The following is a 12,618-nucleotide window of genomic DNA, read 5'->3' as shown; positions in this document are numbered from 1 at the left end:
ATTCGTTAAATATTGTTGTTGGCTTTTTGTTGTGTTATTTTAAAAATTAATATTTGATATTTTACAAAAACTGCCATCCTATTTATTCATTTTTTACATTCTATAAAAAATGAAGGAGGTATAATTTTAAATTTTCAATTGGAGGAAGGGACATTTTTTTACTCATATATTCTGTATATTTCTTAACAAAAGAACATATCCACTAAATAATGATGGTATTATTTAGAAAGCTATTAAATAGGTATTTTAGACAAAAAAACGAAAAAGTTGTAAAAAATCAAATATATAACATATGATTATTACCAAAGTAATCTTCTACCTATTTGAATAAGCTTTTTTGTGTTTTAACTTATTTGGAAACGTTTATTTACATTAAAAATGTTGTACCGAATCTTACATTAGAATTAGAAAAATGGCTGATAAAAGAAAAAAGATGTGCACGACACTTACCTGCGACCCTCTAGAAGAGCTGAAACAAAGGAAATGTAAGTGTTGATTCTATTAATGCTTGGAGTTTATACTTATTGTGTTACCTATGGCGCAGGTTGAAACAAACCATTGTTGAAAACCTTAGACAACCGACCAGTGGCGGCTCGTGCCTAAGATTAGTGGGAGTGCTGCTTCAAAGATTTTACGTATTTTTTTAATATCGTGTAAAGGAATTCGAATATATAAATAAATATTTAATCAAATAATAAACAAACATTCAAATAAATATTCAAATATATAACGAAGACAAATAATCAATCAGAAATGGATAATACGCAAAAACTTGTTTTATTAAAAAGATTTTTTTAAAATTATATACACTTTACAGAATAAAAATAATATATATATTCCTTTTAAACTTTTCAGATTAAATAAGTTTGCGTTTTTTTTTTGCAAACAAACGAAAAACATTTTTAAAAATAACTTATTTTTTTATAAAAACAAAAAAGAAAAACTTTGAAATTTACATGCCTCCCTACGAGGGTTAATTTAGGAGTTTACTATTTGAAAATAGCGTTTTATTTAATAACAGTTTTATTTACAAAATTTATTTTTAAAGATGTATTTATAACAAAACGTATTTGTAAATAACATGCAAAATAAAAAGTTTACATTTTTATATAGTGAGCAAACAAACAAAAATATTTTAAGATACAAAATTTTATTTACAAATCTTTTAACAACTTGCTTTTTATGTAAAAAGAACAAACTTGGCTATTTACTGACCTTCCCATGCCGGTAAAGATCGACATAAAGTGGAGATTTATTATAAAAAAATAGGATGTCATATATAAGCATTATAAAACATCGAATTTTAATGTAGCTTTCTTCCCCAAAAAACAAAAAAATTAAAATTGTCTCAGTCCAGAAGGATTTCTAATTACTTTTTTAATGCGTATTATCTGACCCATCTACTAACAAATTCAATATAAAGTTTAAAAATGCATAATTATAAAAAACTGTGTGTGTTTTATTTTACTTAAAACACATTTTAATTAAAAAAATCTTGTGTAAAAAATCCATTTTTCAAAGTGTAAAACTTCTAACATTGTCCTTGTCGGAGGCAAATAAATGCTAATTTTTTATATCTAAAACATACACGTTAAAACAATTTCTAACTAAAATGTATTTTCAACATAAACTGTTTCTTCGCTTTTTTGCTTCTAGGAAAAAATGTAAACAGTTTTTTTTTGTAAAGTTTAGTTGTTGCAAAATAAATTGCATTTAAAACTACTTTAAAGAAACAAACAAAAAGGCAGGTAGATAGTAAAGTAACTTTATTTTTTATGGTAAGATTTATTTATTGTATATTTGGTTTTTACCCTTGGCCGCGTGTTAGCTTCACTGCTAAATTCCCGAATACTTTTAATAAATAAAAATAAACAGTTTCTGCATATTATATATTTCCGTCTGCTACCGACTTAAATCGCAATGCTAAAAGTGTGCGTATTTAAAAAAAATAGCACAATATTTTATGTACAAGAACACGTTAGGTGCAGATTTTAATAATAATTTTTAAAAATATAAGTAAACCTCCTTTTTTTCAATAACAATGTTATCATATTTATACAGGCGCACACTCTAAGCAAACAACGAATTTCACGACACGGAGCTGAGCTGCGCCAAGCGACAGTTCTTCAAGAGGCTTTCATCGGCTGTCTAACGCGTCAAATTCGCACATGCGTACAAGAGAATTTCATTAAGAAAGTGTAACTGTGAATTTCACAGCTCCAAGCAAGTTTTATTTTTGTTATTATATGAATTTGGAGATACCGACATTAAAGTTAATGATTTTATAATGTACACATAGAAAAAATAAAATAATAATAATAATAATAATAATAATAATAATAATAATAAACAAAAGTATTATTTTTAATTTTATCATTAATATTGTGTAGAAATAACTTGGGGGTGCTGTAGTCCCACAGCTCCATGCACGAGCCGCCACTGCAACCGACACTCTACAGTGACAAATTACAACAGCCAAATTCGATAATTAATAAAACACCAAATATATGATGATGAAATTTTTTTGGAAAGTTTTTTATGCCTAACGATTTAAAAAAAAATCCTAAAAATGCAAAAAAACGATGAGCCCTCTCTCTTACCCTCAATAAAAAAAAATATAGAACTGGAACAGATATTACTGCCTGCTAACCGGCCATGAAGTGGGTTCTCATTTTACGTAAAATTTATATAGGAAAGTCATTCCCCATCCTAAAATCTTAAATATTTATTATTATTTTTTCTTTTCGCGGATATTTTTAAGGCTGTTTAACCGTAGTAGCTAAAATAAAGTCAATTTTTAATTTTTATTTTATTAATTAATGAGTATTAATCTACACTGGATTAAATTTAAAAGTTCTATAACTATTTTTTCTATTTTAAGTTTTTGCTAATTGGTGATGGTCAATAAATGTGGTCATTTTATGTAAACTTAATAAAAGAAAGTGATCCCCATTCTAAAATTTAAATATTGGAGAAAACATAAAAATCAAAAGGAATTCTCCAGCGACATAATAGGTAATGTAAACAGAAAAAAAGGAAAGATTTTTGATGAAAATTAAAATGACAAATAAATAATTTTAAGAGATTTTGTTTAAGATAGAGTCGATAGATTAATCTTTAACAAATATGTTATTTTAAGCAAAAACATTATTATGTACTTAACTGAAATTTTGAAAATAGTAATATTTTTTTTTAAATTACCAGAATTCATTGAGTAAAAAGTTATTTATAGTGTTCGAACATGTTTTTTTCCTCACATACACACACCCACAGTACGCATGCACATACACACAGACACGTACATATATTCACGTTCACGTATATACACTCACATTCATGTGCATACACACACACACACACACACACGCTAACGTACACATCTACGCACACATCTACGCACACATGGGAAACGTCACTTCTGAAAAGAAAATCCAGACATGCGCAGTCAGAATACTGACCCCGGTATAAAAGTCAACACCATTCAACATCCTCTTTCTTCCCTTTTGCTTTGGTGCCTAAACCTAAACGTAGATTCCATGAACAAAGCTTCTTTCTTAGAACTGAACTGCACGCCTGTGGAATTGTCTTCCGTTTTCCTGCTTTCCAGCTGACTACAATATAGTTGTCTTCAAGTCCAATGTAAACAAGTTCTTGATGAGCCGTTCCACTTGTTAACAAATTTACAGAATTTCCATTACTAACGATTAATATATTAGCCAACTGACTATTGTACACCCTTAACCCTTATCCTCGTGTGGTCTCTGGCCTTGATAAGTGGTTATGCTTATGTAAAAAAAGCAAAAAACTAAGCAATGGGTGCTTCCATTCTTCATTTACAAGAATTGTCCTTATTTATACTTTATGTTCCATGTATTTTTTAAATAAAAGGATTTTTTTAAACAAGAGTCCCAGAAAACCGCATTTTCGCAACTCGTTATCCGCCATTAGCCAAAGTGCTGTTTCTTTGAGTTTTTAAGTTGTCAAATACGAAGGCCTCATAGGGTTATAAATAAATATTTCTAAAACGTAAAAACAACACATTAGACCGAATACATTTCATAAGTAATCTCGATAGTAACGATATGAAGAAACAAACATTTAATTTATCTCCCCTTTTGTAATTAATTAGATTTTTGAGGTCAGTAAAGTTGGTCGAAATGGATTACTGTACATAAAAAATGATCACATTTCACTTATCAATTTTCCACAATTAAACGCAAATCACTCGACGAATTTTTTTTTTCTATCGAAGAAATGCATGAGTTTTTTTGATTTAATATATTTTATTTCTTCTTTATGGAGTGAATGTTTTTTTAATATCTAAAAATAAATATCGAGTGAAATCTGGACAATATAGCAAGATTATAACGTTTCACTTAAAAAAAAATCAATGTGCTTAAAAAAGATTTTAAACTTTGGACTTTAAAGGTAAATATGCAAATAACTATTCTTTTTTATTTCCAATTAGCTTATTTTATTCATTGATCTTTTATCTTCAATTTGTGATATATAAATTTCAGGTGAGAAGATTAATTATTTTCATTTTAACAGACATTTTTAAATGAGGGGAGTGAATTAAAAAAAACGCTTGTCTAGAATATTATAATCGGTTTATTGGAAAGAGCATAAACTTTCACATTGAATCTGAAAATATTGTAAAAATTGAACCAATAAAAAAAATTGGATAGATTTATAAAGTGAAAAAACTGAACAAATTTATATCGTAAAATTCAATTGATTTCATTACATAGAAAAAATAGCTGCATGAACGCACGATAACACTGTCTTTTAAAAAAATTAAAAAAACAAACATATTTCTATTATCTTTTTAAACAACTTTAATAGTTTATTTTGGAAGTATATTCCATAAAGAAAATAAACCCACTTTAAAAAGAGAAATTACGATTTTTTTTCATATTTTATTCGCAGTTTTGTGTTAGGGGTGTCAAAAATTCAAAAAAAATTCTGACAGGCCTAATGATGCGTCTCCACAATAATTCAATATGTAACGGTGTAATTATTTCATTATTATTATAACAGTGTAATTATTTTATTACTTTTTTTAGAACAAAACCAACATTTTATCTATATTGTTCAATGTTTTTATTTTTAAATTATAAAATAAAACATATTTAATTAGGTACAGGAAAAAATGGGCGGGCAAAAATAGGGGGGGGGCTAGTTTTGAAAGCCGATTTAGCGAGTTATATTGAATTTATTAATACAGACTTTAGGAGCTGTTTTCGTAATGTTTCTGTAAAAGAAATTTAATTATTATTACAAATTACTATGCTTTATTTATATAAAAAAAACAAAAATAAATTCCTGCGTTTTTTATTTACTACAGAAAACCATTACTTTAGTAAAGGTATTGGTTGTTTAAACAAAATAATACATTTTCACTCAAATTTAAATAAAAATAAGTTCATTATATTCTGCGATCATTACTTGATAAATACTGAAAATATCATTAAAATTGGTTAGTTTCCTGATTTTTGGTGAATTTTTAAGTAAAGGGAGGAGTCAAAATGTTTATACATTTTGAGCATCGGCATTCATTTTGCCCGTACCTATGTAGTTACATAAGTACGAGCAAAATACTCACGTCTTGGTCTTTTTTTTTTTTAGGTTTGTTCCCTATTATAATGTCTGGCTTAAGGCTTTGTCTCTTATGTATCTGGAGTCCATCTACCTGTATCTTGGTCTTGTATCTGCACTCGTTATCCTGCACTAAGATTAGGGAGATCCTTAGCATGTTTGCTATGTTGTCTCATTTGCAACAACTGTGTCTTAATAGACGACCCTGGATTTCCTCCTTATAGACATTTTGGTTCATGCTCTTTGTCGGGAGATTACTGACTAGGTTAAATTAAAAAGCAATTCTCCTGGGAATGGGATAACATGATCTGTCGAAGTTGATTGGTTCACTCACTTTGCAATTAAAAAACAATTCTCCCAGGGATGAGATAACATGCTCTCTCGGAGACACAATAGGCTCATGTTTGTGTCTCGATTACTCAACATGGCTTTCTTCACGGCTGCTTTGACAGTCTGTACACAGTGTTCTGCCATGCCGCTTGCTTGGGGGTATCTGGGAGAAGAGATGATGTGCACAAAATCCCATGCTTTAGCAAATTCTTAGAAATGCTGGGAGCTGAAATAAAAGCTATTATCACTAACGAACCTTTCTGGGACTCCTTGTTCAGCAAATATTCGCTTGAGAATATTAATGACTTCCATGCTGGAGAATTCCCTGGGCCTGTGGATGAAGGGGTACTTCGAGTAATAATCTATGATGAGGAGATAATTAGTTCCATTAAAGTTGAAGGGGCCAGTAGCTAGGATTTACCATGCTCACACAGGAACCTCATGCGGCATGAGGGTCTCAGCAGGTTAGGATTTCCGGAGTTCTTGGCTTATGGTTTTTTGCTGTATAATTAAGTCAATTCAATATTTACTTGGTCTCTTGTTTAATTCTGTTTTATAGCTGTTGTGATGAGGCATTTAGATTTGTTTTTGTTATATTGAAATATATTTAATATCTACTTGTTTTGTATTTTCTAATGATTTTCGTCTAGCTGTTATAATGAGGCATTTAGATTTAATTTTGTTATATTGAAATATATTAGATATTTTCTTGGTCTCTTGTTTATTTTGTTTTATTTTCTAATCATTTTCGTCTAGTTGTGATGATGAGATATTAAGATTTGTTTTCGTTATATCGAGATATATTCAATATCTATTTGATCTCTTGTTTGTTTTATTTTCTAATCATTTTCCTCTAGCTGTGATGAAGCAACCTATCAGATGCCAAGTGTTATCTTATACATTCCAACCAAGACATTTTAAAGATTCTAAAATTTCATTTAATCACAATTATTTGCATATATTAACAACTTGTTCACCATATATATTTACCAGATATTTCATAATTTTTAAAACGTTCACTTCAATTTACAAAATGAAGAGGTTCCCTTTTGGAGCTTACACTTGATTTCATTATGATTTCTTCAATGTTTATTTGATTGTTGATTACAATCATTTCAATATTTTGCTATAAAAATCATAATCATTTGGACTGAGGAAATCAATAATGCAGTTTTTTTAGGTTTGTTTCATATTACAATGTCTGGCTTAATAACCTTGTCTATTATGTATCTGCCTGGATGACTTTGTCGTATAACACTGCCACCTTTGCATTTCATGTATTTGGTGGTGGTTCATGTTTGTAGATGTCCGATCTCTGCATCTCTGAACAGATCTTCCAATTAAGGTATTTACATACTTTGTTCTGACAATGTAAAGACCATTTGCCAATAGGACTGGGCAGACATTATGATAAAAATAAATACTATACGTTTTATTTTAGTATAGACATTGTCGCTTTTATAACTTGATCTGTTTTTCATAAAGGTTTAATCTTCCAAGAATTGTTTGTATGTATTCCTTTAGATTTTTTTAGTCTATAAAACAATCGCTAACCTAACCCTAACTCTTATATTTTTAGAGACTTTGTCGTTTTTAAATGATTTGATACTTTTTTGTATTGTATTATATTCTTTCTTTTTCACTCTATTCTTACAATATTCATTAAGAATAGTTTCAACAATCAGGCTGCTATCTGTATTTTGTGCAGCTAATCAAAAACCTTGATTCCAGTAAAGCAACTGGCCCTGACGGTATTCCAATTATAGTACTCAAAAAACTTCAACCTGAACTAGCGCCCATACTTACAAAACTGTTTAAGCGTTGTCTTAAGAAGAATAGTTTCCCATCTCCCTGGAAAATCTCATCAGTATGCCCTGTATTTAAGAATTCAGGTGATCGCTCATCCCCCTCTCAGTACAGGCCAATAAGTCTCCTGTGCGTCATGAGTAAGTTGCTGGAATCTGTGTTAAATACAGAAGTAATCAAACATCTCAACAAAAATAACCTTCTTAGTGACACTCAATATGGTTTCCGTTCTGCTAGATCTACAGCAGATGTGCTTACAGTTATATCTCATAGGATTAGCAAATCTCTCGACGGAGGCAACCTTTCTAGGGCAATTGCTCTTGACATATCTAAAGCCTTTGATAGGGTATGGCATAAAGGTTTACTTCATAAGATCTCTAGCTATGGTATTGCTGGAAATGTCTTCTCAATTATTAAATCATTTCTTTCTGATAGGTTCATAAGAGTAGTAGTTGAGGGGCAAAAATCAGAAGCTCACAGTATTAATGCCGGTGTCCCTCAGGGGTCCATCCTGGGCCCAACTCTTTTCCTGATCTACATTAATGATCTTCCAAATAACATCCTTACATCATTTGTAGACATCTATGCTGACGACACTACCATTTATGGTAGCACATCTAAGACAGTAAATGACCAAGTTCTCTCCAATTCTCTCTCCTCTGATCTTGAGCACGTAGTACAATGGGGTAAAGAATGGCTGGTTACTTTTAATGCATCTAAAACCAAGCTTCTCTCTTTACATCATCAACATTCTGATCCACATCTGACATCAATTGAAATGAATGGCTCTCGTCTTGGCTTGACCATTACTCCTGATCTTAAATGGAACACGTATATCAAATCTGTTGCCAAGGCCGCTGGAAAAATGGTGGGATCTTTCTATCGATCCGGTAGATATATCACTGCTGATGCTATTCTCTATCTATATAAGAGCCAGGTACGTCCAAGGATGGAATACTGTTTCCACATCTGGGCAGGAGCTGCTAGAAAGGACTTGGCCTGCCTTGATAGAGTTCAAAATAGACTTCGTAGCCTCGTAGGAGATGCCCTTTTCTCTTCCTTGCAAGCTTTATCTCACAGAAGAGATGTTGTGAGTTTGTATCTGATGTATTGTTATTTTCATGGAAAGTGTTCGAATGAGCTTCAATCTATGGTCCCCCCTCGCCAAACTTTCACAAGAAACACTCGTCTAGCTGTAAACACTATCAATAATTCCCCCCACTCTTTATCTGTGCCTAAACCTAAACGTAGATTCCATGAACAAAGCTTCTTTCTTAGAACTGCACGCCTGTGGAATTGTCTTCCGTTTTCCTGCTTTCCAGCTGACTACAATATGGTTGTCTTCAAGTCTAACGTAAATAAGTTCTTGATGAGCCGTTCCATATAAGTTATCAACTTTACCAAATTTTCATTACTAATGATTACTATAATGTCCAATTTCTACTGTACACTCTTTAAGTTTTTAAGTCATTTTTAGCTCCTGATATTTTGTTATCTTTTCCTGTTCAGGCTTCTTCCATATTACAATGTCTGACTTTTTGGCCCTTTCTTTTATGTATCTGCCCAGCTGTATTTCTTTATCATAGAACAGTCATTTTTCTGTTTGCTGTGGTTCATGTTCCCAGATGTTCCACGATCTGTCAAGTTGAATCTCTCCAAAGACATTGACAAGAACGTGGGGTTTTCGTCTCTTTTTGTATCATTTTGTTTAAGTCAGGGTGAGGAATCCTACCAGATAACCAAACAGTCACCTGCAATTTTATACATTTCCATCAGGAAATCATTGTAATATTTCTCTTTTGCACTCAGTTTCCCTCTGGTTTGGTGTGGCTTTTCCCCTTTTTGTTTTATTTTACTTTAGTCAAAGTTCTCAGAAGTCACGGGGCCCACAACTTGGGGCTATCACTTGGAGTTCTCATATGTGAAACTATGACAGATTTTTGAGAACAAGAATATCCACACACTTTACAAGGATGTGACTTTTCCCCAGAATGAGTTTTAATATGGCTCACTAAACTCTTGACATGAATATGGCTTTTCCCTTTTTTGTTTTATTTGACTTCAGTCGAAGTTCCCAGAAATCAAGGGGCCCACAACCTGGGGCTAACACTTGAACTTTATATGAGATACATAGATATTCGAATGTTCTATTTAAGTTCTTTATCACTCAAACACTGAGTTAGTAAAGAAATTGAAAACATAATTTTCCTCTCCCCAAATAACCATTTTTATACGTTGTAGTATATCTTTCATTTTGGTCTCTTGGTCTTACTGGATTCCAGGACAAGTATTTATCTAGTCTAGTGGAGTATCAAGCTTTGTGCTATTACTTGAGGTATCATCACTTGGAGACGGTGCACCATTCCTCGTAAAAGCTAATGTGGGTTAGCCACAGTGAGATCTTATTTGGGCAGCGAATACTATGTGATTTTGAATATTTCATCAGGGTTTACTTCTCTGGAAAAAGTATCCTCATGACAGGTTGTGTGAGAAAATTCCACATTCAACCGCCATCTTGCTTTAGGCTGCCCATAAAGTTATACTAGCTGGTCTGTGACTGGTTTAATTTTGAATAAGTCAGGTGATTGAGCTAGGGCCATTTTTATATACATGCATTTATTTTTCAGTCTAAGAAAAGACACGGTGTAATATAGATTAAACCCAGCGGCCTCTCTGTCGAGGGATCCAAAATTATTCCTTCATGCACACCAAACAGTTGGTGATCGAAGGATTCAACTCTACATACAGAGAAAACCTATTTGCTGAACCTATTCAAACTAAGAGGACATTCTACTAATGTTCGGCATGTTATTATTCAATTATTGGAACTTATCTTATTTATGAGTCCTAAGGGACTCATTTTATGCCTGATCACCATTATGCACCATCATTCCCGCCGTGTTTTCCATGAACAACATTGATCCTTCCAAAGGAACAATGAACTAACATTCCAACAGAGGAAAATTGAGCGGGTAGGAAAGAAATTTCTTACAGTTATTCTGACAAACCCCTGTACATAGAGACCTTAAACACTCGCAGACAGTGTCTAATAGGCATTTAAGTTTTCTCCCTTTTTTTGTTTTATTTTACTCCAGTCAAAGTTCTCAGAAATCAAGGGGCCCACTAGTATGAGTTTTCATATGTGTAACTAAGACAGATTTTTGAGAACAAGAATATCCACACACTTTACAAGAATGTGCCTTTGCCCTAGAATGAGTTTTCATATGTTTCACTAAACTTGATTTTTGAGAAAATGAATATTCACACACTTGACAAGAATGTGGCTTCTCCCCAGTGTGAGTTCGCATATGGTTCACTAAATGTGATTTCATAGAAAAAGAATATCCACACACTTCACAAGAATATGGCTTCTCCCTTGTGTGAGTTCTCATATGGATCACTAATCCTGATCTTGTAAAGGAAGAATATTCACAGACTTTACACAAATGTGGCTTTTCCCCTGTATGAGTTCTCATATGGCTCACTAACGTTGATTTTTGAGAACAAGAATATCCACATACTTGACAAGAATGTGGCTTTTCCCCAGTGTGAGTTCTCATATGTCTCAGTAAGTCTGATTTTGAAGTGGAAGAATATTTACAAACTTGACAAGAATGTGGCTTTTCTCCAGTATGAGTTCTCATATGTTTCACTAAAGTTGATTTGTGAGAAAAAGAATGTCCACAAACTATACAAGAATGTGGCTTTTCTCCAGTGTGAGTTCTCAAATGTCTCACTAAAGTTGATTTTGCAGAACAAGAATATCCACACACATCACAAGAATGTGGCTTTTCCCCAGAATGAGTTTTCATATGGCTCACTAAACTCCATTTTTGAGAGCAAGAATATTCACACACTTGACAAAAATATGGCTTTTCCCCAGTATGAGTTTTCATATGTTTCACTAAATTCGATTTTTCAGAAGAGGAATATCCACACACATCACAAGAATGTGGCTTTTCCCCAGTGTGAGTTCTCATATTGGTCACAAAAGTTTATGAAAACAAAAAATCCACAAACTTTACAAAAATGTGTCATTTTCGAGTGTGAGTACCTATATTTTTTTTACTCAATCGTATCTGGCAAAAAGATTATATCCACACACACATTCTTTTTTTTATTTCAATTATCTTATTATTGGTTCAAGCTGTGGATGAGACACTGAACAGATGACAAACATCAACCTACTACTTCATATATTTAAATTTTTTAAATGATATTTCAAAGAATTTAGCCTGTATGTGTTTTTACTTGTCTACAAAATATTTTTTCTATAGTTTCCGGTATTTAAGAAGATATTGGTTTTTAAAGTCACATACTTTTGTCATTCCTTATATTTGAACATTGCATATATTTTCTCAAACATTTATATTACCTTCAAATCGCATTATGTTTTCATCACTGTTTAGCAAAATGCATTAAATTGCCCAGTATGATAAATTTTCTCACAGATGTCGTTGTAGTGTTCCAAAATTCATTAAATAATAGTCCAGCATAATAAATTTTCTCACAGATGTTGCAGTAGTATTCCCAATAAAGTAATAACTGTTTACAGCTAAATGTTTAAAGATCATGATCCTCCATTAAAATTGAAATGGGTTCAATCAGGAACATCTGTAAAAAATAATGAAGTTCAATATTTTAGTATTTGCATTCACATATTAGTATTCTGCTTTTTTATTGGTGTCATTATTATTAGATTGAACTACAACATCAAGATTTATTTAGTCTAAAACAATTCATATACGACACATCATAAAAATGACGGGATATTTTCTAACTTGACACAGGGTAAGTTGTGACATTATTGCCCTCATTGGGGAGATTTATATCCCCCCAGGGGCTGAGAGGCCGAATAACTATGCTAGATACCTAATCGTTCCC

The 12,618-nt window shown here is 31.9% G+C and overlaps 1 long non-coding RNA gene across 1 annotated transcript in view; it reads right to left on the bottom strand.

The window, feature by feature from the left end:
* Positions 1–977: 977 nt before the first annotated feature.
* LOC145240068 (uncharacterized) overlaps positions 978–12,618 on the bottom strand; it is a 33,484-nt gene continuing 21,843 nt past the window's right edge. The window contains exon 3 of the long non-coding RNA XR_013862482.1: positions 978–12,348. This is a non-coding gene — a long non-coding RNA (uncharacterized LOC145240068). The remainder of the gene's footprint in view (positions 12,349–12,618) is intronic.

This window comes from Euprymna scolopes, chromosome 19 (assembly GCF_053919585.1).
Source record: "Euprymna scolopes isolate OS-2025 chromosome 19, ASM5391958v1, whole genome shotgun sequence".
Taxonomy (NCBI): domain Eukaryota; kingdom Metazoa; phylum Mollusca; class Cephalopoda; order Sepiida; family Sepiolidae; genus Euprymna; species Euprymna scolopes.
Note: the sequence above shows the minus strand (reverse complement) of the source record. Positions and strands in the feature narration are given on the sequence as shown.